The sequence below is a fragment of the Tachyglossus aculeatus genome, chromosome 11, assembly GCF_015852505.1.
Source record: "Tachyglossus aculeatus isolate mTacAcu1 chromosome 11, mTacAcu1.pri, whole genome shotgun sequence".
In the NCBI taxonomy this organism is placed as follows: domain Eukaryota; kingdom Metazoa; phylum Chordata; class Mammalia; order Monotremata; family Tachyglossidae; genus Tachyglossus; species Tachyglossus aculeatus.
The window spans coordinates 63,917,082-63,944,866 of NC_052076.1; the positions used below are offsets into that span (position 1 = coordinate 63,917,082).

Below are 27,785 nucleotides of genomic sequence, written 5' to 3' on the forward strand. Positions count from 1 at the left end.
GAGAGCAAAACCAAACATACTAACAAAATAAAATAAATAGATTAGATATGTACAAGTACAATAAATAAATAAATAGAGTAATAAATATGTACAAACATATATACATATTTAATAATAATATTAATAATAGCATTTATTAAGCGCTGGGGAGGTTATAAGGTGATCAGGTTGTCCCACAGGGGGCTCACAGTCTTAATCCCCATTTTATTCATTCATTCCATCGTATTTATTGAGCGCTTACTGTGTGCAGAGCACTGTACTAAGCACTTTGGAAGTCCAAGTCGGCAACATATAGAGACGGTCCCTACCCAACAGTGGGCTCACAGTCTAGGAGGGGGAGACAGACAACAAAACTAAACAAAACATAATCAATCAATCAATCGTATTTATTGAGCGCTTACTGTGTGCAGAGCACTGTACTAAGCGCTTGGGAAGTCCAAGTTGGCAACATATAGAGACAGTCCCTACCCAACAGTGGGCTCACAGTCTAGAAGGGGGAGACAGAGAACAAAACCAAACATACTAACAAAATAAAATAAATAGATTAGATATGTACAAGTAAAATAAATAAATAAATAGAGTAATAAATATGTACAAACATATATACGTATTTAATAATAATAATAATAATAATAATAATAATAATAATAATAATAATAATAGCATTTATTAAGCACTGGGGAGGTTACAAGGTGATCAGCTTGTCCCATAGGGAGCTCACAGTCTTAATCCCCATTTTATTCATTCATTCCATCGTATTTATTGAGAGCTTACTGTGCGCAGAGCACTGTACTAAGCGCTTGGGAAGTCCAAGTTGGCAACATATAGAGACGGTCCCTACCCAACAGAGGGCTCACAGTCTAGAAGGGGGAGACAGACAACAAAACTAAACAAAATATAATCAATCATATTTATTGAGCGCTTACTGTGTGCAGAACACTGTACTAAGCGCTTGGGAAGTCCAAGTTGGCAACATATAGAGACAGGCCCTACCCAACAGTGGGCTCACAGTCTAAAAGGGGGAGACAGAGAACAAAACCAAACATACTAACAAAATAAAATAGATTAGATATATACAAGTAAAATAAATGGAGTAATACATATGTACAAACATATATACATATTTAATAATAATAATAATAATAGCATTTATTAAGCGCTGGGGAGGTTACAAGGTGATCAGCTTGTCCCATAAGGGGCTCACAGTCTTAATCCCCATTTTATTCATTCATTGTCATATTTATTGAGCGCTTACTGTGTGCAGAGCACTGTACTAAGCACTTGGGAAGTCCAAGTTGGCAACATATAGAGACGGTCCCTACCCAACAGTGGGCTCACAGTCTAGAATGGGGAGACAGACAACAAAACTAAACAAAACATAATCAATCAATCAATTGTATTGAGCGCTTACTGTGTGCAGAGCACCGTACTAAGCGCTTGGGAAGTACAAGTTGGCAACATATAGAGACAGTCCCTACCCAACAGTGGGCTCACAGTCTAAAAGGGGGAGACAAAGAACAAAACCAAACATACTAACAAAATAAAATAAAACATAATAATAACAATGATAATAATAATGGCATTTGTTAAGCGCTCACCATGTACGAAGCACTGTTGTAGACAGGTTACTTTCTACCTTCCCCAGGGCTTAGAACAGGGCTTGGCACGGGTAACTGAGGCCCAGAGAAGTGAAGTGACTTGCCCAAAGTCACACAGCTGACAATTGGCAGAGCCGGGGTTTGAACCCATGACCTCTGACTCCAAAGCCCGTGCTCTTTCCACTGAGCCACGCTGCTTCTCTATCACTTTCATTCATTCAATCATATTGATTGAGCGCTTACTGTGTGCACGGCACTGTACTAAGCGCTTGGGAAGTCCAAGTCAGCAATATATAGAGGCGGTCCCTACCCAACAACTGGCTCACAGTCTAGAGGGGGTAGACAAACAACAAAACAAAACATGTGGACAGGTGTCAAGTCGTCAGAATAAATAGAAGTAAAGCTCGATGCACATCACTAACAAAATAAATAGAATAGTAAATGTGTACAAGTAAAATAGAGTAATAAATCTGTAAAATAAATAAATAGAGAAGCAGCTTGGCTCAGTGGAAAGAGTCCGGGCTTTGGAGTCAGAGGTCATGGGTTCAAATCCCGGCTCTGCCAATTGTCAGCTGTGTGACTTTGGGCAAGTCACTTCACTTCTCTGGGCCTCAGTTCCCTCATCTGTAAAATGGGGATGAAGACTGTGAGCCCCTCGTGGGACAACCTGATCACCTTGTAACTTCCCCAGCGCTTGGAACCGTGCTTTGCACATAGTAAGCACTTAATAATTGCTATCATTAATTAATTAATTAAATAGAGTAACTTAACTTCTCTGAGCCTCAGTGACCTAATCTGTAAAATGGGGATGAACTGTGAGCCCCATGTGGGAAAACCTGATCACCTTGTACTCCCCCCAGCGCTTAGAATAGTGCTTCACACATAGTAAGTGCTTAACAAATGCCATCATCATCATTGTTATTATAGCTTCAGCCTGATCCTTCTGCTTTCCATAGCTCTCCCGTTTTATTATATTTTATGTTATTTGTTAAGTGCTTAATATGTACCAGGCACCATACTAAGCACTAGGGTAGATACAAGCTAATCAGGTTGGACGCAGTCCCTGGCTCACACAGGACTCATATTCTTAATCCCCATTTTACAGGTGAGGAAACTGAGGCAGAGATGTTAAGTCATTCATTCAATCATATTTATTGAGCACTCACTGTGTGCAGAGCACTGAACTAAGCTCTTGGGAGAGTACGATATAACAATAAACGGACACATATCCTGACCACAAGGAGCTTAGAAATTATTTGTCCAGGGTCGCACAGCAGACAAGTGGTGGAGCGGGGATTAGAACCCCGATCGTCTGAATCCCAGGCCTTTGATCTTTCCATTAGGTCACACTGAGTTGTGATGCAGTTGCTAAAATGCTTAAATTACCTATGTATCTTTCTTTGTTTCTCTCTCTCTAAAAAAAAAGGCCCCAAGATGCCTTTGTGCAACATCCCATTCCTTTCTGCATTGCCCTGCTATGCTCCCTTTATTCACCCCTCTTCCTCTCCCCAAAGCATTTTATGTACATGTCTTTAATTTATTTATAGCAATGTCCGTCTCCCCTGCTCTAGACCATAAGCTGGTTGTGGGCAGGGAATGTGTCTGCCTATTGTTGTACTGTCCTCTCCCAAGCACTTGGTAGAGTATTCTGTACACAATAAATACAATTGACTGATTGAATTAAAAGTATTGCAGAGGCTGCAGTTGGACGTTGGGATTCTGGGACCGGAAGGGGCTTTTGGCCTCTCCTGAAGTGATGCTTCTTTGTGTGTACAGCCTGGGTTGGAAACACGGTTGTAAACTGGCAAACAGTATGGTCTATCATTTTTATTGATCAGTGGTCTTTATTGATCACTTACCCCGAGCAGGGCACCCTACTGAACCACTAAACAATGCACCGTCCCCCCAAGCCCGCCAACCTTGCCCCCCACCCACCCAACAGCTTGACTCAAACCTATTTGCCATCCAGCTTGATTTTGAGGGACAGCTGGCCTGTGGGATGTCAGAACCAGAAATTTGGGCTAATCTGACTCCTTAAAACTGCTCTGTTTGAAGAACAGCAATTGACTGTTTAGTCAGCAAACAGCCCTTTAATAGGTGGACTTCCAGGCAGGAGTTTCCTTGTGAGCAGTTCAATCCTTTTCTAGTCCTAAAGGGCACACACAGGTGGCTACTTTCAGAGCTACAATTTCTCCGCTGGACACTGTCTTGCATCTGCCCCGGTGCTTAGCACATATGAAGTACTTAACAAATACCACTCTTGTTATTGACGTCATTATTATTATTACTGTTCCTCGGGCAGCCTGGACCCTCAGAGTTTGAAATGCATTTGGCGATAGACAAATAATGGATCTAGAGATCGCCTGGTCCTCCTATGGCAAAAAGACTCCATCCTTTGGGTTTGCCTACTCCTTACCATGGGCTTTAAAGCACTCAACAGCTTGCCCCCTCCTTATTTATTTTACTTGTACATATCTATTCTATTTATTTTATTTTGTTAGTGTGTTTAGTTTTGGTCTCTGTCTCCCCCTTTTAGACTGTGAGCCCACTGTTGGGTAGGGACTGTCTCTATATGTTGCCAACTTGTACTTCCCAAGCGCTTAGTACAGTGCTCTGCACACAGTAAGCGCTCAATAAATACGATTGATTGATTGATTGATTGATTTTCTTACCTCACAGATCTATTACTACAGCCCAGCCCGTACGCTTTGCTCCTCTAAAGCCAGCCTCCTCACTGTGCCACCATCGCATCTGTCTTTCCACCGACTCCTTTCCCACATCCTCCCGCCGGCTTGGAACTCCCCCTCCAAATACACCAGACCACCATTCTCCTCATCTTCAAAGCCTTATTGAGGTCACACCTCCTCCAAGAGGCCATCCCTGATTAATCCATCCTTTCACTGACTCCCTCTCATTTCTGTGACATCTACACACTTATAGTCACCCCTCCTCACATTCCCACAGCACTTATGTATCCATAATGGACTTATTTATATTAATATCTGTCTCCCCCTCTAGACTGTAAGCTCATGGTTGGCAGGGAAAGCCCCTAACAACTCTGTTGTATTGTCCTCTCCCAATTGCTTAGTACAGTGCTCCACACCCAGTAATCACTTGATGGATTGATTGATTAGTTTATGATAAGGAAAACCTGAAATACCATTAGAAGTAATAATGATGGTGTTTGTTAAGCGCTTACTATGTGCCAGGCGCTATGCTAAGCGCTGGGGTGGATACAAGTCAATCGGGTTGGACACAGTCCCTGTCCCAAGTGGGGTTCGCAGCCTCAATCCCCATTTTTATAGGTGAAGTAACTGAGGCCCAGAGAAGTGAAGTAACTTGCCCAAGGTCACACAGCAGACAAGGGAGAGAGTCAGAATTAGAACCCATGACCTCCTGACGCCCAGACCTGTGCTCTTTCCGCTATGCCATGCTGCTTCCAGGGAGCTCTAACTGTCACCATCCCAAATTGTAGTGTGTAGGCTGAGCTGCTCCTCCTGTAATGGGCACTTTGAGCCGTGGACAATGATCTCGTCAGAATTAGCGAAGACTTTAAAATTGCTTAGACAAATTGCAATCCCGTATTTCCCCATCCAGTCTCCCTTTAGCTCCCAAGAGATTCCCGGGGAGATTCTTTTGGAAAGAAATCCTCCCAGGCTTAAGCCCTGCCTCATGAATACGTTTCAAAAAAAGGAAGCATGGTGAGGAAAGTTTCTAGAAAGGGGAAGAGAAGCTTAAAATAGCAAGCCTAAATTATCTTTGTTAAAAACTAGAGCACTGGGACACTATCCTATCTTGTGTTCATTTCTCTTGCCTTTCAATCATGAAGGTGAATCATGTGTGGGTTGAAGTTCAACTAAATGTCCCAGAATCTAAATTGAACATGTACTGTATCTACCCAGCACCGAGGTAAACGTTCAAACATTAGAAATGATCGGGAGTAGCTAAAACTCATGCAAGGTTGGCTGACCAATTTAGCTGGCCCTAATTCTGACATTTATATGTTATTTCTAAAATTCCTCGGGGCACCCTACAAAAATCAGGGATTGTTTGGGCCAAACCGTACCTGCGATCAGTCTAAAGTGCATTCTTTTCATTCCTCCTTGCAATATTTGTCATCAATTGCTTTGACTCTGTGATTATGTAATTGTCCTTCACGCTTGAAGAAGACGATCTGTTACGTGAAAATAGCAGATGAATCATTATGCCGACCCTTAATAATAATAATGATGGCATTTATTAAGCGCTTACTATGTGCAAAACACTGTTCTAAGTGCTGGACCCTTAGATATGGGAGCATATGAAATGGCGAGAGCCAAGGCTTTACACTGACTTAGCAGATAATAATAATAATGATGGTATTTGTTGCCAGCGCTGGGCACTGTTCTAAGCATTGGGCACTGTTCTAAGCGCTGGGCACTGTTCTAAGCGCTGGCACAGATATTTTCTGATGTATTTTTTGGCTGAGAAAGCAATGTCTGCGATTAGGGGTTTTAGAGCAGTAGAAGTGGAAAGAGAGCTGGTACAATAAGCCCTCAATAAATACTATGGATCGTAGTTGGAGTGAGGAGGCTAGCCACATGAGACAGGCAACGTTAGCCACTGGCTCGTGGTATCTGACACCAAACATCTGTGAGTTGAAAGAAACCAGCCATGCCATCCGAGACTCCTGTTTTCCTTTTATTCGTGGTATATATTAAGACAGGCCCTGTCCCAAGCGGGGTTCGCAGTCTGAGAGGTGGGAAGTAGCAGATAAGGTGAGTTTTAAAGATGGAGTAATTGTCACAGAGCGGTTAAGTAACTCTAATCTGTAAGGTCCTGGTGAGCAGGAATTGAGTCTCCCTACTCTCTTGCAGTCTCCTCTCCTAAGCATTTAGTACAGTGCTCTGTACACAGTAAGTGCTCAGTAAATACCTTTGATCGATTGATTGCCTAAGGGGTCAGTGGTAGATCTGAACCCCTCGAGATTTTTAATTAATTAATCAATGAGTGGCATTTGTGAGCATATTGCATTCCAGTGCTCGGGAGAGTACACTAGAGGTAAAAGAGCAAGGACTTCCAATCTAATGAGGGAGACGTATTTCTAGGTCAGATTAGAAGGAGCTCAGATTGGTTTACCAAGAGAATGGAAAGATGGCTAAGTGAATAAATAGGAGCTTAAATACTTGAGTATTGAAATCGATAGGTACATCCTCTGGATGGCTGTGAGCACTCAAGTGCTAAGGAGATCACTGGGGTGATGCGACATAGAAGAGCAAAAAGAAATTGGGGAAGGCTTCCTGGGGGGAGGTAAGGTTTCAGACGGGCCTCTCAAAGCTCAGAGAGCACATGCAACAGGTGGTTTGCCCACCTGTCTCCTGAGGGAGATTTTACTCGTTGAGGTGTCCTCATTCAGAGGAGCTTGGTTTTCCTGAATGGAGTGTCTGGATGAACACGATAGCTCATTGGGGCCACATGACTGCTCCTTCGTTGGATTTATGTGCCAATTCCTGAGGCACTTAAGGGAATCATAGTTAAATCAGCGTGCGCTGAGCCACAGCCATAAATCCAACGATCCGGCTAAATGGGTGCCTGGGGAGTCAGGCCCCTAAGTCCTCTGGCAGCTCTGAGCTGTCCGCTGTCTTCTTTCACCTTGGGTTGAGATGGTAGGATTAGCTATTTGGGAGACTTTGGGCGGGACCGAAGAGATCCGGGAGTGGGCTGAGTGGGTTTGGAAGGGGACGATACATTTGTATTCTTCTCTGCGACTGGAATATCTCTTCTTGCCGAACCCCGTTGAGGTAGGAAGCAATCAGGTAGCCGCATACTGGAACAACAACAATGAATAAGGAGGGAAATCATGGAAATATTTGGGAATTCCAGGAAGGTGGTGATTTGGAATAGGATTGGGAAAATGGAAAGGGGACCATGAAGATTCATTCATTCAATCATATTTATTGAGCACTGACTGAGGAGATGACCTGTTCTACTCTTATGCTCTACTGCTTCCCTTTTCTGTTATGTATTTTGGCATCAAATAGACATTTGTTACTGTCGGCTTTAAAGCGCTCAATCAGAACTCCTCCTCTACGTTACCCTGCTAATCTACTAAACCTCGGCCCGCAGGCTGCTCCTTTAGCGCCAACCTTTTCATTGTACCATGATCTTGTCTATTTTGTCACTGACTCCTTGTCCACATTCATTCATTCATTCAATCAATCATATTAATTGAGCGCTTACTGTGTGCAGAGCACTGTACTAAGCACCTCAGTGCCTCAGTCATCTGTAAAATGGGGATTAAGACTATGAGCCCCATGTGGAACACAGACTGTGTCCAACCTGATGAGCCTGTATCTACTCCAGCACTTAGTACAGTGCCTGACACATAGTAAGTGCTTAGCAAGTACCATAAAAAAACCCTATTTCATCACAGAAGGGTCTTCAAAAATTAGCTGGACCAATTGACATCCTCCCTCTGGTTTAGAACTCCCTCCCCCTTCATATCTGACAGACCATTGCTTTTCTCAGCTTCAAAGCCTTTCTAAAATCACATCCCTCCAAGAGTCTTCCCTGACTAAGCCTTCATCTCCCCCGTTCGCCTACCCTTCTACTTCACTTCTGCATTCAGATCTGTCTCCATTAAGCACTCGATATTCACCCCATCCTCAGCCCCCACAGCACTTACATATGTAATAATAATGATGGTATTTGTTAAGCGTTTACTATGTGCGAAGCACTGTTCTAAGTACTGGAAATCCTTGCCCTTTGCCATTTTCCCTATCTGTTAATTTTAGTTTCACTGGATTGCAAATTCTTTGAGGGCAGGACTCTTATACTCTCCCAGGAAGTTAGCATAGTGCTCTGCACATGGTAAGTACTCAATAACTACCCCTAGTTGATTGATGTGAGGATTGTAAGATACTTAGGTACAAGCCCTCAGCCACTGGTGATAATTTGAGGTGCACTAGAAGTTTTCTTCAGGCAACTCAATTGCCTATGGTAATGGGGAACAGGGAGAGCATGAATAATCGAAACCTACAGGGAATTATTTTTATCCAGTAAATCCGACTTCCCTCCCTTCCTACTCCCTCAAAGCTTTTCCTTCAGGGACTGAGATGCAGCAAAATCGACTGTTATGAATTTAGCCTCTTCTCCCTCCTCTGCTGACACTGGCAGAACCGTGGATGAGGAGCAACTGGATTAATTGGTTCTCAAAGCATCAAGATCTGACCATTGGTAAAATGAGGAAAGGAAAATAGGTTTGTGAATCTCGGGGCCCAAGGGGCAGGCGGAGTATCCTTAGCACCACTGAGCTCATAGTGAGTCTGCATTGGAGAACTTTTTAGGTGTTCTTTCTAGGACCGCTGGAAATCTGCGCACCCCTTTTCACCCACAGCATCTGTTATTTATGAGCAAAAAAAATGGCAACCGATTGTTAGAGAGAAGCTTGCGAGGCAGGAAATGTAGTTATCACTTTGCTCCTCTAGCCCCAGCTTACACACCCTGCCCTGTCTCATCTACCTCACCGCCAACCCCTTTCCCACATCCTCCTTCTAGCCTGGAACTCACTCCCCATCCCTATATGCCACTACCTCCCTCCCCACCTTCAAAGCTTTTTTAAGTTCACAGCTCTTCCAAGAGGCCTTCCCTGATTAAGCCCTCTTTTCCCCAACTCGCTCTCCCTTCTGCATCACCTTTGCACTTGGATCTGTGACTTTTAGGCATTGTATATTCACCTCACCCTCAAAACCACAGCACTTAGGTACGTATCTACAAATTATACACTATAAATTATCTATATTAATGTCTGCCTCCCCATCTAGACTGTGGGCAGGGAACGTGTCTATCAACTCTGTTGTATTGTACTCTCCCAAGTGCTTAGTGCAGTGCTCTGCACACAGTAAGTGCTCAATAAATACGATGAATGATATTCTCCCAAGGGCTTAGTACAGTGCTCTGTGCCCAGTAATGGCTCAATAAATACCATTTATAATGACAGCATGATGATGACCACAGAACAGCCCCTGACTTCTTAGGGCCAGTGTCAGTGAGCATCAGCATCGCTCTCTGAAAGTGTGTGGAAAATGGAGGGGGTGAAAGGAGAAAGGCCATGTCTAATTCCACACTTTTCACAGCTCAGCAGAGCTGTTGGAGAACCACAGCTACTTAGGATGATGAGGTTGATAAGGATGATGATGGTGGTGGTGATGGTTCCACTCAAGGAGCATTGCCCTATCTTCCAGGTCCTCTGTTTGGGCCGAGATCCTCCAGAAAAGAAAAGTTGCAGCTATGCATCAAAGAGAGGCTAAATCTTTAATGACCTGGGGGCTCTGTTATCTTGCCACCCTCCGACCCAGTGATCTCATCTCTCTGGGAGTCTGGCTGGGAGAGACTCATAGTCCGGCTGGCTCATTTAGGTTCTGCAGACTGGGCACTTTTGCAGCCCTTGAGCCGGCTGCAGACTGAAGAAACAACCCCGAGGTGAGCCCGGCCAGGGGATTAAAGCTCTAGTTTGGCAGCTTCATCTGAAAAGGGATTAATGAATCCAATGCAGATTAGTTACCAGCTTGGTGCGACAAAAATCAAGTCCCCTTAATCTCTCTCTGCCTAAAAATCCATTTGTCACCAAGTTTTCAGTAGAAGAGACAGGAGAGCATGTGTGTGTCGTGGGGAAGGATTGTGAGCTGATGGAGGGAGGAAAAGAAAGGAGACTTAAAGTGGCCAGAGCAATTTTTAACCACCATCTGACTTGATGCCTTTTTCCACATTGGACACCTGTTTTCCCATTTGATCGTGTTTCTCAACGAATTTGGGAAGAGTAAAGTTTTATTTTTTGGATGTGTACTTTTACCCATTCAGATGATATTGGGATTTAACCGTAATTAGCTTTTTGCTAACTTTCTCCGAGGCCTCGGAAGTCCCACTGAATGTGCATTAAGAGGATTTTTTTATTCATTCAGTCGTATTTTATGACATTAACCCAGGGTGATTGCATGTGTCTGGACAATAAAAACAGCCGTGGTTTTTCACTAGAGGGCAGCCAAACACAGGAGTTAAAATAATAAGCAAGTCAGCTAGTCAGGCTGTACTGTTTTTTTTCTCATAGTACTTATTAATCATTCTCTTAATCGATGGTATGTATTGAACATTTGCTATATGAAGAGTACTGAACTAAGCATTTGGGAGAGTACAATAGAATATAGTTAGCAGACACATTCCCTGCCCACAGCAAGAAACAGCTTGGCCTAGTGGGAGTTAGATGACCTGGATTTGACTTCAGATTACTGTGTGAATGTGAACAAGTTCCTTGACTTCTCTGTGCTTCAGTTACCTCATCTGTAAAATGGGAATTAAGACTGTGAGCCCCTTGTGGGACAGGGACCGTGTCCAACCTTATATCTATGCCAGTGCTGAGTACAGTCCCTGGCATATAGTAAGCGCTTAACAAGCTCCATAAAAAAATGAACTAGAGAGGGAGGGGGGGAGAGACAGACATTAAGAAGCGCTTACTATGTACCAGTCACTATATTAAGAGCTGAGGTAGACATAAAGTAATCAGGTTGGACAAGGGCCATGTCCTGCATGGGACTCATAGTCTTAATCCCCATTTACAGATGAAGTAACTGAGGCCCAGAGAAGTGAAGCGACGGGCCCAAGGTTGCACAGAAGACAAGTGGCAGAGGCAGGATTAGAACCCAGGTCCTCTAACTCCCAGGCCCCTGCTCTGTCCAGTAGGCCACTTGTTTCAGTCTGAAATCTTGGCCACTCAAGCTTGTCATAAATACCTATTTTCCACCCACTTCGCAGAAACCCCGGCTCCTTGGCTTGAAGCCTCTGACAGCCAGACTCCTGGCCTCCTACTCTGAAGCACAATGCAGCTGAATTTTGATATGCATTTTCCATGCAGACCAAATGGCACCAAGTCAGTTCTTTTTAAAATGAAAGAAAAATTAAAGGGAAAGGGAAATTATGAGGCCCTGGAGAGGAGGCATGTTTTCAGATGACATTCGAGAACTGATTAGAGCATCAAGGAGATAGAGGACTTAAGGAGGATTCCAGATGATTCCAGATGACAGAATCCATGTGGGGGTTTCTGCCCATTATGATCCCGAGGTGATTATTTCTATGATTTAAGGAGAGATTTCAAGCCCAGCTTGCCCTGCCTGTTTTGACAGGGGAAGTGGTTTCAACCGAAAATGATTTTTTGTGTGCAAAAAATCTGTGGACGGGCCACTTGGGCTCTCAAATAATGTGTTTAAATTGCATTAGCTTCTAGATCTCGGGTGGCAAGGGACTTTGAAACAGGCAAACCTAAGCGACTGGGACTGGTTCATGGTGAAGTGGTTCACCATGGGATACTTGAGAGAAATTTAGGATGTAGCAAGCAAAAGTTAGGGGTATTGGATGGTCTTTCCCTAAATGTGAAAATTGAAGCCAAGGAGGGAAGCTGTGACGTGGTCCTTTTAAGCATCTCATCGGCACTACTGGAGGTGGAATTCTAGGCTTAGTGGAACACTGTTCTGAAGCAGTGTGGCCTAGTGGAAAGACCATGGGTTTGGGAATCAGTGGTCCTGGGTTCTAATCCAGGTTCTTCCAATTGCCTGTTGTGTGACCTTGGGCAGGTCGCTTATCTTCTCTGTGCTTCAGTTCCCTCAGTTGTCAATTGAGGATTCAATTTCTGCCCTCCTTCATTCTTAGATTATGATCCCCATGTGGGATAGAGACTGTGTCCAATTAATTGCCTTGTATCTATTCCGGCGGTTAGAACAGTGTTTGACACATAGTAAGTGCTTAACAAATACAATAAAAATCATTTTTATCTCATGATTTGGTTAAATCACAGCAGATCTGGTTCTAATTAACTGGATTTGAATCTCATAGATCCCTACTTTTGGAAGCTACCTCAAGAATATTCCACTTCCTTATAATTATGGGAACTATTCACATTTCATCTGACAAACTGACTCAGAAGAACAGGATCTTCTTCAGAATTGAACTGAAGCTAATCAGGAATCAGTTGTTTTCATCTTCTCCATCTTCATCTGTCCTCTCCCCTTCCCTCCCATTTCATAGCATTTCTCTGTCCCATTCGATAGTAACCTGGATGCCTCAACCACATGAAAAAGGAAAATTTCCAAGCGCAGGACAGTTCCCTTGAGAAGCAGCATGGTGCAGTGGATAGAGCAGGCGCCTGAGAATCAGAAGGTCATGGGTTCTAATCCCAGCTTTACCACTTGTCTGCTGTGTGGCCTTAGACAAGTCACTTTACTTCTCTGTATCGCAGTTACCTCATTTGTATAATGGGTATTGAGACTGTGAGCTCCACATGGGACAGGGACTGTCTCCAACCTGATTTGTTTGTATCCACCCCAGCACTTACTACAGTAAATGCTTAACAAATACCATTATTATTATTATTATTATTATTATTATTCTGGATTGGTGTTTATACCAATAATTCAGGTTGGTAATCCAAGAATTTGTGTATTTTTGCCTCTCTACCGAGCCCTGGAGGGGATCTATGTGTTTGCTTGATGTTGTCCCTCACTGACCCTGGCTGGAAACACATGTCTGTTTTTCAGGGAATGCTCAAGAGAGTACATTTCTAATCTGGACTCAAACACTTTCCCTTTTATGGTGGGATACCAGAGTAGGAAAAATGCTCCTTTGTACGGGCATAATCCCACCTTCGGCATTGTGAAGGGATCCAAATTTATAATTAGTAATTGATCTTCAGCATCGATTGGAAGAAATTATACCACATCGATGATATTCTTGGTCCGGATCAATGGCATCTGTTAATTTACAGTACATCATTTCCCACAGAGAGCACCAATTATAGCAGATAAAGTAATATATGTCATTGCATGGAAAATAGACTACAATACCCAAGAGGGGAAATCTGATTAGCACCAAACAGCTTGATAAATAAAACACTGTGCCTTATAGATCAACCAATCAATCAGTCAAACACCCAGGTATTTACTGAGCACTTACAGTGTGCAGAGCATTGTACTAAGCATCTTGGAGAGTACAGTAAAATAGTTACGGTCGACAGGATCCTTGCTCACAAGTAAATTTAGATCTAGAAGGAAATCATAGAACATATGGAAATCATATGATTTAATTCTAAGTAACAGTAATTTCAGAAATGAAGAAAATCTGTTTTCCTAGAGGGAAAGATGACCTAGAAAATTTCATCATGGAGGTGGGGCCCTGATCTTGGTTTATTCCTCGGAAGCCAGTCGAGGTCTTTGAGAAGCAGCATGGCTTAGTGGATAGAGCACAGGCCTGAGGGTCAAAGGACCTGGGTTCTACTCCTGACTCCACCACTTGTCTGCTGTGTGACCTTAGGCAAGTTACTTAAATTCTCTGTGCCTCAGTTACCTCATCTGTAAAATGGAGTTTACCATGGAGAGCTCCACGTGGGACATGGACTGTGTCCGACCTGATTAGCTTTTTTCTATCCCAGTGTTTAGTACAGTGACTGGCACAGAGTAAAATGCTTTAACAGATAGCATTAAAAACAAAAAAAAAAAAAGAAAAGGAGACGATTTGAGAGGGGAGGAGACAAGTTCAAATTTGGACAAGTTGAACTAGAAGCTCCTGTGGAATACCCATGCAGGGATGTCCTGGAGGCAGAAAGAAATGCAAGATGGCAGAAAAGGAGATAATTCAAGGGGTTAGTGAGGTAGATTTGAGAATCATCTGTCCTTCAAGGGAGTGGGTGTAAGTAGAGAAGAGAAGGGGATCCAGAACTGAGCCTTTGGGGATATCTTTAGTTAGCGAGTGGGAGTTAAAGGAAGAGCCAGCCGAAGAGACTGTGAAGGATAGGCCAGAGAGGTAAGAAAACCAGGGGAGGACTCTGTCCGAAAAGCCACGGTTAAATAGCGTTTCCAGGAGGAGGGAGTGGTCTGCAGAGTCAAAAGCAGTCAAGAGGTCGAGGACCATGAAGATGGAATAGTTGCTTGGGTATCTTGATGTCTTCCATTTGCCTTCGGGGCCTGACTAGTAATAAAGCTGTGTAGCTCGGACTATTGTCTCAATAAAAGTGTTCAGGACCTTGTTGTTGGGAATCGAATCTTGGCATTTGAACATCACTATGGCCAATCACCCCTCTCGGGATGGCACCTGGAGAGTTTCCAGTGCTCTACCAGTCTCGGCTATGGGAGGGAGAGTCAAGCAGAGGCCTACCCATTCCATTCCTAGCTTGGGCAATGGCTAGAGAGTGGAAGGCAATCTGCTGCAAGTCAAAACTCACCTTTACTGGGCAGCAGCGGCTTGGGAGAGAATCGAGGGCAGAGACTCAAGCTTACTGCGAGGAAAAAGGCAAAGGCAAGCCACTTTCGTGTTTTTACCAAGAAAACTCTATGGATACGCTACAAGAAGGAAGCCTGTCTACTAATTCTAGTGTTTTCTCTATTGTGTTTTGTACAATGCTCTGCACATAGGAGGGACTCAAGAAATACTATTGATTGATCTTTCAAAAGGAGGCCTTTATAACATTTGTCTGCCAAGCCGCATTGCCTAGAGTAAAGAGCAAGGGCTTGGGAATCAGAGGGCCTGCATTCTAATCCCAGCTCTGCCACTTGCCTGCTGTGTGACCGTGGGCAAGTCACTTCACTTCTCTGAGCCTCAGTTGCCTCAGCTGTAAAATGGGGATTAAGACTGTGAACCCCACGTGGGGCAACTTGATCACCCTGCATCCCCCCCAGCGCTTAGAACAGTGCTTTGCACATAGTAAGTGCTTAACAAATGCCATTATTTATTTTTATTTTTTTCTCTGGACCTCAATTTCCTCAACTGTAAGGTGGGAATTCAATACCAGTACTCCCTCCCCCTTAGACTGTAAACCCCGGCTGAAACAGTGCCTGAATCTGGCCTGATTGACTTATATTTACTCCAACAACTAGAACAATGCTCGTCATCTAAGTACTTAACAATTACAATAATCGTTATCGTCATCATCAACATTTTAGCTAGGTGAAAATGTAGTTAATTTTCACTTTCAATAATATTTCATTTGTTGTAATAGAGGCCTGGTACTGCTGGCAAAGGCATTATCAAAATCAGGTTTTGCATTCCCGAGTGGATTAGTTACTTCAGCTCTTCAACAGAAATAACGAGACGATAGGCAACCTTCCATGAAAGGTCTTAGCTAGATCTGAAGAAAGAACCCAGTGTTGTCAAGCTGATGTCTCAATCTAGTCTGTTGCGTCTCAGTTTTTATAACTTTGTACTGTGTTTCCTCTGAAACCACTGCAAGGTATTGGAGCTATTCTTAGCCCTCTTCTACCACCCCAAAACAATGACATTGACTTTAGAAATGGACATTTCAGAAAATGACTATGTGATGATAATAATAATGATATTTGCTAAATGTGCCAGGCACTTTACTAAGCGCTGAGGCAGATACAGGCAAATCGGGTTGGACACAGTCCCTGTCCCAAATGGGACTCATAATCTCAATCCTCATTTGACAGATGAGGGAACTGAGAAGTGAAGTGACTTACCCAAGGTCACACAGCAGACAAGTGGCAGAGCCGAGCTTAGAGCCCATGACCTTCTGACTCCCAGGGCAATGCTCTATTGACTATGCCATTCTGCTCCTACGAACACCACTACCATGGTCAGTTAATCAGTCAGTCATATTTCTTGAACGCTTACTGGGTGCCGAGCACTGTATTAAGCGCTCGGGAAAGTGCACGATCAATGTGACCTGCGTTTCGTCCAGACTTCCAAATCCCACGGCGCTTCCCAGGGAATTCCGCTGTGATAGGATGGAGGCTTCAAAGCCCACCGTGAGGCTGTTTTGGTCAATAAAGCCTCTCTGCCGCAGCAGCGTTCAAAGCCTGATTCGGGTCTAATTTCGTTGGCATGGCTTCATGCCGCTGCAGAGTTCAAAGCCCGGCTTGGCATCTTTCCTGACCCAGGGGCTACTCCAGCTGCTGTCTGCTGCCCGAACTAACTTCCGGAGGAAGAGGAGAAAGAGACAAAGGAACCAGCCATGTGTGCGGGAGAGTGAGTTTGTGGGTTTGCATTTGTGTTTGAGAGTGTGTGTGAGAGTGAGAGAGGGAGAGAGAGATTCTGAGAAAATGTCTGAGTAATGATTCCTCTGTAAAAGGATTTCCTCTATCAATCAGTGGTATTTTTTGAGTGCTTACTTTGTGCAGAGCATTATACGGAGCGAGGGACTGAGTCACGATTGCTATGAAAAACGATTTCCCCATTTTGAATCAATCAATGGTATTTATTGAGTGTTTACTATGTGCAGAGCACTGTACCAAGCGAAAGTGACTGAATAATGATTGTTGTTTAAATGATTTCCCCATTTTGAATCGATCAGTGGTATTTATTGAGTGCTTACTCTGGTACAGAGCATTGTGCGAAGCACTTGAGTGAGTACAATGCTACAGCGTTAGCAGACACATTCCCTGCCCCTTGTGAGCTAAGAGAATCAAGTCCTTTTGTGGGGCCGTCTTAAATGTAGGGTCTGGTTTCAGAGAATCAATGAGTAGTATTTAGTGAGCTCTTACTGTGTGGAGAGCACTGTACTAAGCGCTTGGTAGAGTACAACAGAGTGGTGGACCTGTTCCCTGTCCACAATGAGGTTACAGTCTATAGAAGTATGGTGATTTTATAATGTTTTTACACCATATCCCTCAGGGAGTACATTTAAGTAGCCAGTATTCTGACTTACTCTGATCATGGACTATAAATTTTTTTCACCCAAGTTCAATTAGTGTAGAAACAAGGCAAGAAAATTGACTGCTGAAACTATGCTGGCATGTAGACAGGGAATGACTTCTGAGGAATATTGTTCCCCATATATTGGTGAAGCAGACATAATCTTTGTTGTGAGTCAAACACAGGAGAGGGCCAGAGAAGTTTATCAAGAGCTGAAGCCACATGGCTGGTCACATCAGACGTGAAGGTCAGATAATAATAATAATAATGGCATTTATTAAGCACTTACTATGTGCAGAGCACTGTTCTAAGTGCTGGGGAGGTTACAAGGTGATCAGGTTGTCCCATGTGGGGCTCACAGTCTTCATCCCCATTTTACAGATGAAGTAACTGAGGCCCAGAGAAGTGAAGTGACTTGCCCAAAGTCACCCAGCTGACAAGCCAATTTGTACTTCCCAAGCGCTTAGTACAGTGCTCTGCACATAGTAAGCGCTCAATAAATACGATTGATGATGATGAAGTGGCGGAGTCGGGATTTGAACCCATGACCTCTGACTCCAAAGCCCAGGCTCTTTCCACTGAGCCACACTGCTTCTCTATGAAGAGCAGCGTGGTCTAGTAGACTGAGCCCTCTGGGAGTCAGAAGGACCTGCGTCTAATCCTAGCTCTGCAAATTGTCTGCTGTGTGACCGTGGGCAAGTCACTTAACTTCTCTGGGCCTCAGTTACCTCATCTGTAGAATGGGGGTTGATATGGCTTGTGCACAAGGAACATGGATCAGGTCCAACCTGATTAACCTGGATCTACCCCAGCGATTAGTACAGTTCCCGGCACAAAGTAGACCCTTAACAAATATCATAAAAAAAGGCCTTCAATGTGACCCTTTCCCCACTATTAATGGAGTAAAGTAGGGTACGTAATAGGCCAATCTTGTCCAATCTAATTCTACCCCCATATGCTTGAGAACTCAAGGAACTAGGGCTAAGAACATCATCCAAAATCCTTGAATTAATCACGCTGAAACTATCTTACAATGTCTGCCCTTGAAGGTAACTGAGGTATAGAGACATAAAGTGACTTGTCCAAAGTCACGCCGCAGACAAGTGGCGGAGCCAGGATTAGAACCCAGGTCCTTCCGGCTCCCAGGCTCGTGCTTTAACCACCAGGCCATGCTGTGCCCTTGAAGTGCCCAGAAGAAGCAGATTCACTTAACCTTGCGTCCTCTGGACAAGTCCTCCCTGGCAATCAGGGGCCATTACCATTGGTGGACAATCCTAGATGATTGCATAACACCTTCTTAACAATAATAATAATATTATATTATATATTAATATATATATATAATATATAAATAATATTATATAATAATAATAATGATAATAATAATAACAACAATGGTACTCGTTAAGCGCTTAATATGAGCCAAGTACTGTTCTAAGCACTGGGGTGGATACAAGTTAGGTTGGACACAGTCCCTGTCCCACATGGGGCTCACACTCATTCCCCATTTTACAGATGAGGTAACCGAGGCCTGGAGAAATGAAGTGACTTGTCCAAGTTCACGCAGCAGACGTGTAGCTGACCCGGGCTTAGAACCCAGGTCCTCCGACTCCCATGGCCCTGCTCCATCTACTAAGCCACGCTGCTTCTTAGTCTCCCGTTTTTGGGTTTTTCTTTTTTTCTATTTGTGGTGCAGTAGCTAATCCTGGCTAAGAATAGATCTGGCAAAGCAGGGAGGGAAGAGGGACAGTGCACGTGCTCTTCAGGGTGCGGATGTACGCCGGGTTCACGTGCACGGAGGGAAGCAGCACGTTGAATGACACGTCCCAGCCGAAGACCACAGAAAGGCAGACAGGCTAGCTTGCCTTCCCTGGTCGGAAATGGGCTGACGATTTGAGTTCAGAGGCTTTGGGGAGATCCCTTCCCCATCTTACCTCCTTCCCTTCCCCACAGCACCTGTATATATGTATATATGTGTGTACATATTTATTACCCTATTTATTTATTTATTTATTTTACTTGTACATATCTATTCTATTTATTTTATTTTGTTAGTATGTTTGGTTTTGTTCTCTGTCTCCCCCTTTTAGACTGTGAGCCCACTGTTGGGTAGGGACTGTCTCTATATGTTGCCAATTTGTACTTCCCAAGCACTTAGTACACAGTGCTCTGCACATAGTAAGCGCTCAATAAATACGATTGATGATGATGATGATGATGACAATTGGAGGCAAATTAGTTCTGACTTTGGGTAGCGCTCACCTGCAGGGAGACTTGAAGATTTGTTTGGGGTTGGGTAAAAAAGTCCTGAGGATGACAGCTGTGGTCACTAGACCTTTCTCCGTTTCCAACGGGGATTCAGTTGGGATTGGAATAACCTAATGGTTCTTCCAAGCGAGAAACTCTGGCTTCCGGATTTAGACTGAAATTTCTTCCCGTTCTCCTGGGGCAAGGTGGCCACAGTCACGATCCATGGGGGGCGGTCAGTTTGTTACTCATCCTCTCTGCCACATCAGTCAATCAATCAATGGTAGTTATTGAGCACTTACCATGTGCAGAGTATTATTATAATGGCATTTATTAAGCACTTACTATGTGCAAAGCATGGGGAGGTTACAAGGTGATCAGGCTGTCCCAAGGGGGCTCACAGTCTTAATCCCCATTTTACAGATGAGGTAACTGAGGCCCAGAGAAGTGAAGTGACTTGCCCAGAGTCACACAGCAGACAAGTGGCGGAGCCGGGATTTGAACCCATGACCTCCGACTCCAAAGTCCGTGCTCTTTCCACTGAGCCACAGTACTAAGCACTCGGGAGAGTACAACACAACAGAATTAGCAGAATTACATCTACCCCAGCTCTTACTACTGTGCTTGGCACATAGTAAGTGCTTATTTTAAATGGTATTTGATAAACACTTACTATTGGCCGGGCACTATTCTAAATTCTGGGGTAGATAAATAGGTTGGGGACAGTCCATTTTCCACACGGGGCTCACAGTCTTAATCCCCATGTTACAGATGAGGTATTCAGGCACAGAAATGTGGTCAGTCAGGCGTATTTATTGAGCGCTTACTGTGTGCAGAGCACTGTACTAAGCACATGTACTAAGTTCAATACAAGAGAATTAGCAGACACATTTCCTGCCCTTTACAAGCTTCCAGTCTAGAGAATGAGTTTACCAGTCTAGAAGTGTTACAGGCCTCGTGCCAGTTAACCACCTGCAGAACTGCCCTGGGTGGCAAAGGGGGTGGAGATGGCTGACTTTAGAGCCACTGTAGTGTTGGCCTCAAATAGGGTTTGTGCCAGAGGGGCACCTCTCTGCCTCTGCCCCTAAACTGTAATAATAACAATAATAATAATGATAATAGTAGTTCTTGTTAAGTACTTGTGAAGCAGCATGGCCTAGCACGAAAAGCATGCGCCTGGAAGTTAGAAGAACCTGAGTTCTAATCCTGGCCCCACCACTTGTCTGCTGTCACAATCTCAGGGCAGGTCACTTCACGTCTCTATGCCTCAGTTACCTCATCTGTAAAATGGGGATTAAGACTGAGCCCAATGTGGGACATGATGATGATGATGATTATGGTATTTGTTAAGCGCTTGCTATGTGCCAAGCACTGTTCTAAGCCCTGGGGTAGATACAAGGTAATCAGGTTGTCCCACGTGGGGCTCAAGATCTTAATCCCCATTTTACGGGTGAGGGAACTGAGGCACAGAGAAGTTAAGTGGCTTGCCCAAGGTCACATAGCAGACAAGTGGTGGAGCTGGGATTAGAACTCAGGTCCTTCTGACTTCCAAGCCCATGCTCTATCCTCTAGACCCTCTAAATGTTTTAGATGCTCTCCCACTAGATTGTTAGCTCGCTGAGGGCAAGGACTTTTAGACTGTGAGCCCACTGTTGGGTAGGGACTGTCTCTATATGTTGCCAACTTGTACTTCCCAAGCGCTTAGTACAGTGCTCTGCACACAGTAAGCGCTCAATAAATACGATTGATTGATTGACTCTGCCTTTCAATTTTTTGGACTACTCCCAAGCATGTCAAATACAGCAGTTTGTATGCAATAGATAATACCTGTGGTATGTTAAGCACTTACTAAGGGTCAATTACTGTACTAAGCACTGAGGTGGAATCCAAAAAATTGGTTCAGCCACAGTCCCTGTTTCACTTGGGCTCACAGTCCAAGGGAGAGGGAGACCAGATATTTCATCCACTTTTTACAGATGAGGAAATTGAGGCACAGAGATGTCAAATGACATGCTCAAAGTCACACAGCATAGATGCTTAATGAAAACTGCTGAAAATAGGGAGGTGGTTCCAGTGTGCTTTCTTGCTCTTCCTCCTGCCCATTTAGTTCGGAGGAGAATGCAATTTTACTTTTTCACAAATGATTTTTGTCTCCTCCACTAAACTGTAAGCTCCTCGAGGGGAGAGCTTTCTGTTATACTCTCCCAAGGGCTTGGCACAATGCTTAGCACTCAGTTGACACTCACTAAAAAGCCATTGTTTAATTTTGAACCTAACTGTAGACTCTGTGAGTTTTCTAGGTATTGAAATAAGCCTTTCAATTTTATAATCCTCACCACAGCCCTTGTAGAGATATAAGAAAGTATTGGCGGTCTCCCAGGCTCCGGGTACATTGGTTATTTGTACTATAAGTTAAACACTGTGGCTAGGAGTTCTGCAGCTTTCTCGCTGAGTTCTTTGGACAGACGCCATCTGGCCTCGGTGATTTGTTTCCATCTAGTTTATCACAAGCAAACATCAAAACCGTGGAAATATTTTAAAGCATTCTAAAGTGTTTTCCCCCAATGAGATCAGCTCTTCTGACCTGCTGCTCTGAAAACAATTTGAGGGCGTTGCCCTCCCCCAAAATCTTCTTTTAGTGAAGAGGAACTAAAAATTAAACCAGCCTTTTGGCTTTTGCCACTTTCCGTCCCCAAGTATACCGCAATACTCCAGGGGCCACGTAGATTCAGAGAAGCGGCATGGCTCAGTGGAAAGAGTGTGGGCTTTGGAGTCAAAGGTCATTAGTTCAAATCCCGGCTCCGCCAATTGCCAGCTGTGTGACTTTGGGCAAGTCACTTCACTTCTCTGGGCCTCAGTTACCTCATCTGTAAAATGGAGATTAAGACTTTGAGCCCCCTGTGGGACAACCTGATCACCTTGTAACCTCCCCAGTGCTTAGAACAGTTCTTTGCACATAGTAAGTGCTTAATAAATGCTATCATTATTATTATTATTCCCTCGCCGGTTTCCTGGTTTCAGTCTACTTAAAGAATCCCTTTGGTGTCCCTTGTGAGATGTTCTTCAAGCCCCTTTGATGCCTGATTAAATGTCCCCTACTTGTACGTAACCTGTCTCCATTTAGATCTTTCCATATCTCCTCAGCCTGAGGTTTTCATTCTTTTTAAAAGACTGATCTCTCCCCCGATGCTTTACTTTACCTTACAGGCATGCAAGGATTTTTTTTCATGGTATATTTTTAATAATGATAATTATGGTACTGGTTAAACACTTATCATATGCCAGGCAGATAGGTGGATACAAGCAAATCAGATTGGACACAATCCCTGTCCCACGTGGGGCTCACAATCTCGATCCCGATTTTACAGATGAAGAACTGAGGCACTGAGAAGTGGAATGACTTGCCCAAGGTCACACAGCAGACAAGTGGAGGAGCTGGGATTAGAACCCAGGTCCTCTGATTCCCAGGCCTCTGCTCCTTCCTTGGGCCACACTGCTTCCCACAATTTCAGAATTATGTTTTTAAATCACCCAAATAGTTTGTAGAGGCTTCTTGTAGATTGGTTTTTCAGCTACACCTTTCTGCTTTTTTTGTAACCGGGGTTTGTATTAGAGTTCCTTTTTCAAAAATGTAATATCCTTGTGTTGGCTTTATTTGGTCTTTCTTCCTCAGCCGGAACATTAAAATCTGATTGCGTTACGGTCGCTATTGTCCTGAGACTCTCCCACGCGTGGCTTCGTGCCTGGGCCAGCAAGCTGGTGGACTGCGGAAATGTTAGAAGCAGTTACAGCAGTTGCCGTGGGATTTACGGAGCACCTACCAAGTGCAGCGCACTGGGATAAGCGCTTGGGAAGGAACAGCGGAAGCAGAAGCTTCGATCCCTGCCCAGTTCAGGAATCAATCGATGGTATTTACGGAGCGCTTACTGTGTGCAGAACACCGCACTAAGCACTGTCTATTTACTTATTTGTTGCGTTCCTGGTCATTTAAGTTGAAACTTATCATGGTTCCCTATTTTACCCATATTATTTTTTGCAGGCGTCTACCATTTGCACTGTAAGCCTTTTTTAGCGCTGCAACTGATCCAATTATCATTGTCATTCAATCATATTTATTGAGCACTTACTGTGTGCAAAGCACGGTACTGAGCACTCGGGAGAGTATGATACAACAAGAGCTTACAGTCTACTGGGTATTTACTCCAGCTCTTGACACCGCTGAGTTCTTTGGACAGACGCCATCTGGTTCGGTGATTTGTTTCCACCTAGTTTATCACAGGGAAACATCGAAACTGAGGAAATTTTTTAAAGCATTCTAAGTGTTTTCCCCCATGAGATCAGCTCTTCTGACCTGCTGCTCTGAAAACAATTTGAGGGCATTGCCCTCCACAAAAAAATCTTCTTTCAGTGAAGATGAACTAAAAATTAATCCAGCCTTTTGGCTCTTGCCCCTGTCTATCCCCAAGTGTCCTTTAAACCACGATCCTCCAGGGGCCACGTGGAGTCCCTCGCCGGTTTCATTCATTCATTCAATCGTATTTATTGAGCGCTTACTGTGTGCAGAGCACTGTACTAAGCGCTTGGAAAGTACAAGATGGCAACGTATAGAGACGGTCCATACCCAAAAATGGGCTCACAGTCTAGAAGTATATACAAGACTAGTATACACCAGTATATATAGTCTAGAAGGGGGAGACGGACAAAACAAAACATGTGGACAGGTGTCAAGTCGTCAGAACAAATAGAATTAAAGCTAAATGCACATCATTAACAAAATCAATAGAATAGTAAATATATACAAGTAAAATAAATAGAGTAATAAATCTGTACGAACATATATACAGGTGCTGTGGGGAGGGGAAGGAGGTAGGGTGGTGGGGAAGGGGAGGAGGAGAGGAAACTGCTGCTACTATTAGCTCCTGAACCGGGTTCTCAGAATGAAATCCAGTACTGTACAGTATCTTTCCAAGTAGGTTCTAGGAACAGCTGTTTCAGAAAACGGTCATTTATTTGATCCCAAAACCTTACCTCTGCTTCTCAAGCAGCAGAGAAGCAGACAATCATTAGGCAATCAGGAACCTCATGGCCTAGTGGAAACAGGCTGAGCCCGGGAGTCGGAGAATCTGGATTCTGATTCCAGCTCCACCATTGGTTTGCTGGGTGACCTTGAGCGAGTCATTTCACTGCTCTGGGCCTCAGTTTCTTCATTTGTAAAATGGGGATTCGATACCTATTTTCTCTCCTGTTTCAACTGTGAGCCCCATATCAATCAATCAATCAATCGTATTTATTGAGCGCTTACTGTGTGCAGAACACTGTACTAAGCGCTTGGGAAGTACAGGTTGGCAACATATAGAGACAGTCCCTACCCAACAGTGGGCTCACAGTCTATGTGAGCTGATAATAATAATAATAATAATAATAATAATAATAATAATAATGGTATTTTTTAAGTGCTTACTATGTGCCAAGCACTGTTCTAAGTGCTGGGGGAGATACAAGGTAATCAGGTTGCCCCATATGGGGCTCACGGTTTCAACCCATTTGACAGATGAGGGAACTGAGGCTCAGATAAGTTAAGTGACTTGCCCAAAGTCACACAGCTGACAAGCGGCGGAGACGGGATTAGAACCCATGACCTCTGACTCCCAAGCCTGTATTCTTTCCACTAAGCCACACTATCTTGTTTCTACCCCAGTACTTAATTCACTGCTTGGCACATAGTAAGAGCTTAACTAATGCCATTACTACTACTATTACTACTACTATTACAACAACACCAGCGAAAGCAACAGCAGCTATTACTACTAGTATTTATTTTATCCCAAAACCTTACCTCTGCTTCTCAAACAGCAATCAGAAATGTCACGGCCTAATGGAAACAGGCTGAGCCCGGGAGTCGGAGAATCTGGATTCTCAGTGTGGCTCAGTGGAAAGAGCCCGGGCTTTGGAGTCAGAGGTCATGGGTTCAAATGCCGACTCCGGCAACTATCAGCTGTGTGACTTTGGGCAAGTCACTTCACTTCTCTGGGCCTCAGTTACCTCGTCTGTAAAATGGGGATTAAAAGTGCGAGCCCCCCGTGGGACAACCTGATCACCTTGTAACCTCCCCAATGCTTAGAACAGTGCTTGGCACATAGTAAGCCCTTAACAAATACCAACATTATTATTATTACTACTACTACCACCACTTACAGAAGCAGTAGAACCTAGTGGAAAGAGATGGGCCTGGGAATCAGAAGGACCTGGGTTCTAATCCCGGCTCTGCCATTTGTCTGCTGTGTGACCTTGGGAAAGTCACTTAGCTTCTCTGTGCCTCAGTTCTCTCAACTGCAAAAAATGAGGACTCAATGCCTGCTATCTCTCCTACTTAGACTGTGAACCTCAAGTGGGATCTGATTATCTTGAATCCACCCCAGTGCTTAGTACAAAGCTTAGAAATTAAGAGCTTAACAAATACCACTATTATTATTAATCAATCAGTCAATCAATTGTATTTATTGAGCACTTACTATGTGCAGAGCACTGTTCTAAGCATTTGGGAGAGCACTGTATACCAGAATTGGTAAATTATTGTTATTGATATTAGTGTGATTATCTTGAATCTGCCCCACCACCTGACGCAGAGTAAACACTTAATAAATACTATTATTATTAATAATAATAATGTTATATGTAAAGTTGATGAGTACATCCCTCTCCATCAGGACGAGATAATCGGGTTGTCCCACGTGGGGCTCACGGTCTTAATCTCCAATTTACAGATGAGGAAACTGAGGCACAGAGAAGTTAAATGACTTGCCCAAGGTCACTCACATTGTTTTCCCAACATCTCTTTTGCCACTTCTGACGATGGAATGCTGGGTTGGATGAACCAATCATAAGACCTGGAAATGGCATGGTTGATTTTCTTAGGCTTCTAATAATAATAATATTAATAACTGTGGTATTTGTTAAGCAGTTACTATATGCCAAGCACTATTCTAAGCACTAGAGTAGATACAAGATAATCGGGTTGGACACAGTCCCTGTCCCACATGGGGCTCACAGTCTCAATACCCATTTTGCAGGTGAAGTAACTGAAGCCTGAAGAAGTTAAGTGACTTGTCCAAGGTCACTCAGCAGACATGTGGCAGAGCAGGGATTAGAACTCACATCCTCTGACTCTCAGGCACCCATGTTCTTTCCACTAGGCCTGACCTACTCTCACGAATAGTAATAATAATTATGATGGTATTTATTAAGCGCTTACTATATGCCAAACACTGTTCTGAGTGCTGGGTAGAGACAAGGTAATCAGGTTGTCCCACGTGGGGCTCACATAGCAGCGCTTAGAACAGTGCTTGGCACATAGTAAGCACTTAACAAATGCCATAATTATGATCATTAATCCCCATTTTACAGATGGGGTAACTGAGGCACGAGAAGTGAAGTGACTTGCCCAAAGTCATACAGCTGATAAGTGGTGGAGCCGGGATTAGAACCCTCGACCTCTGACTCCTGAGCCCGGGCTTTCTCCACTAATAGCTTCCCCAATCTCATTCAATATTTCCTTCTCCCTTATAATGTTGGTATTTGTTAAGTGGTTACTATGTGCCAAGCAGTGTTCTAAGCCCTGAGGTAGATACAAGGTAATCAGGGTGTCCCATATGGGGCTCATAGTCTTCGTTCCCATTTAACAGAAGAGGGAACTGAGGCCCAGAGAAGTTAAGTGACTTGCCCAGGGTCACACAACTGACAAGTGGCGGAGCCGGGATTTGAACCCATGACCACTGACTCCAAAGCCCGTGCTCTTTCCACTGAGCCACGCTGCTCCCCTCGTACATAGTAAGCACTTAATACCTTTTATAAAAATGCAAACGTTTGATGCCAAGTTAACATCAATGGAGATGGACTGTCGGCGGACAGCACTAGTGTGTAGACTTTTCTGCTTCCATTACTCTTGCTTTTGAGCATCCTGCATCATTTAATCAATTGTATTTAATTGAGTGCTTACTGTGTATGCAGAGCACTGTACTAAGCACTTGGGAGAGTCCAGTATCAAAGAGTCAGTAAACATAGCGCTTAGAACAGTGCTTTGCACATAGTAAGCGCTTAACAAATGCCAATTATTATTATTATTATTATTTCCTGTTCCTGATCAGGCTGCTGATAGCACTGTTCTACTTCCAGTGAGATTTCTACCCAAAGGGACTGTCCGGCACACCTCGTATCGGACAAGATTTTTCCAAAATTAACATTTACGTTGTCTCACATCCCTACCCGTCAGCTCTA

The 27,785-nt window shown here is 43.8% G+C and overlaps 1 non-coding gene across 1 annotated transcript; it reads left to right on the forward strand.

Annotated features, from left to right (window-relative positions):
- The first annotated feature begins 14,690 nt into the window (after positions 1–14,690).
- Positions 14,691–14,828, forward strand: LOC119935234. Its single transcript, XR_005453121.1, has one exon. It is a non-coding gene; the product is annotated as a small nucleolar RNA SNORA7 (small nucleolar RNA).
- Positions 14,829–27,785: the final 12,957 nt, after the last annotated feature.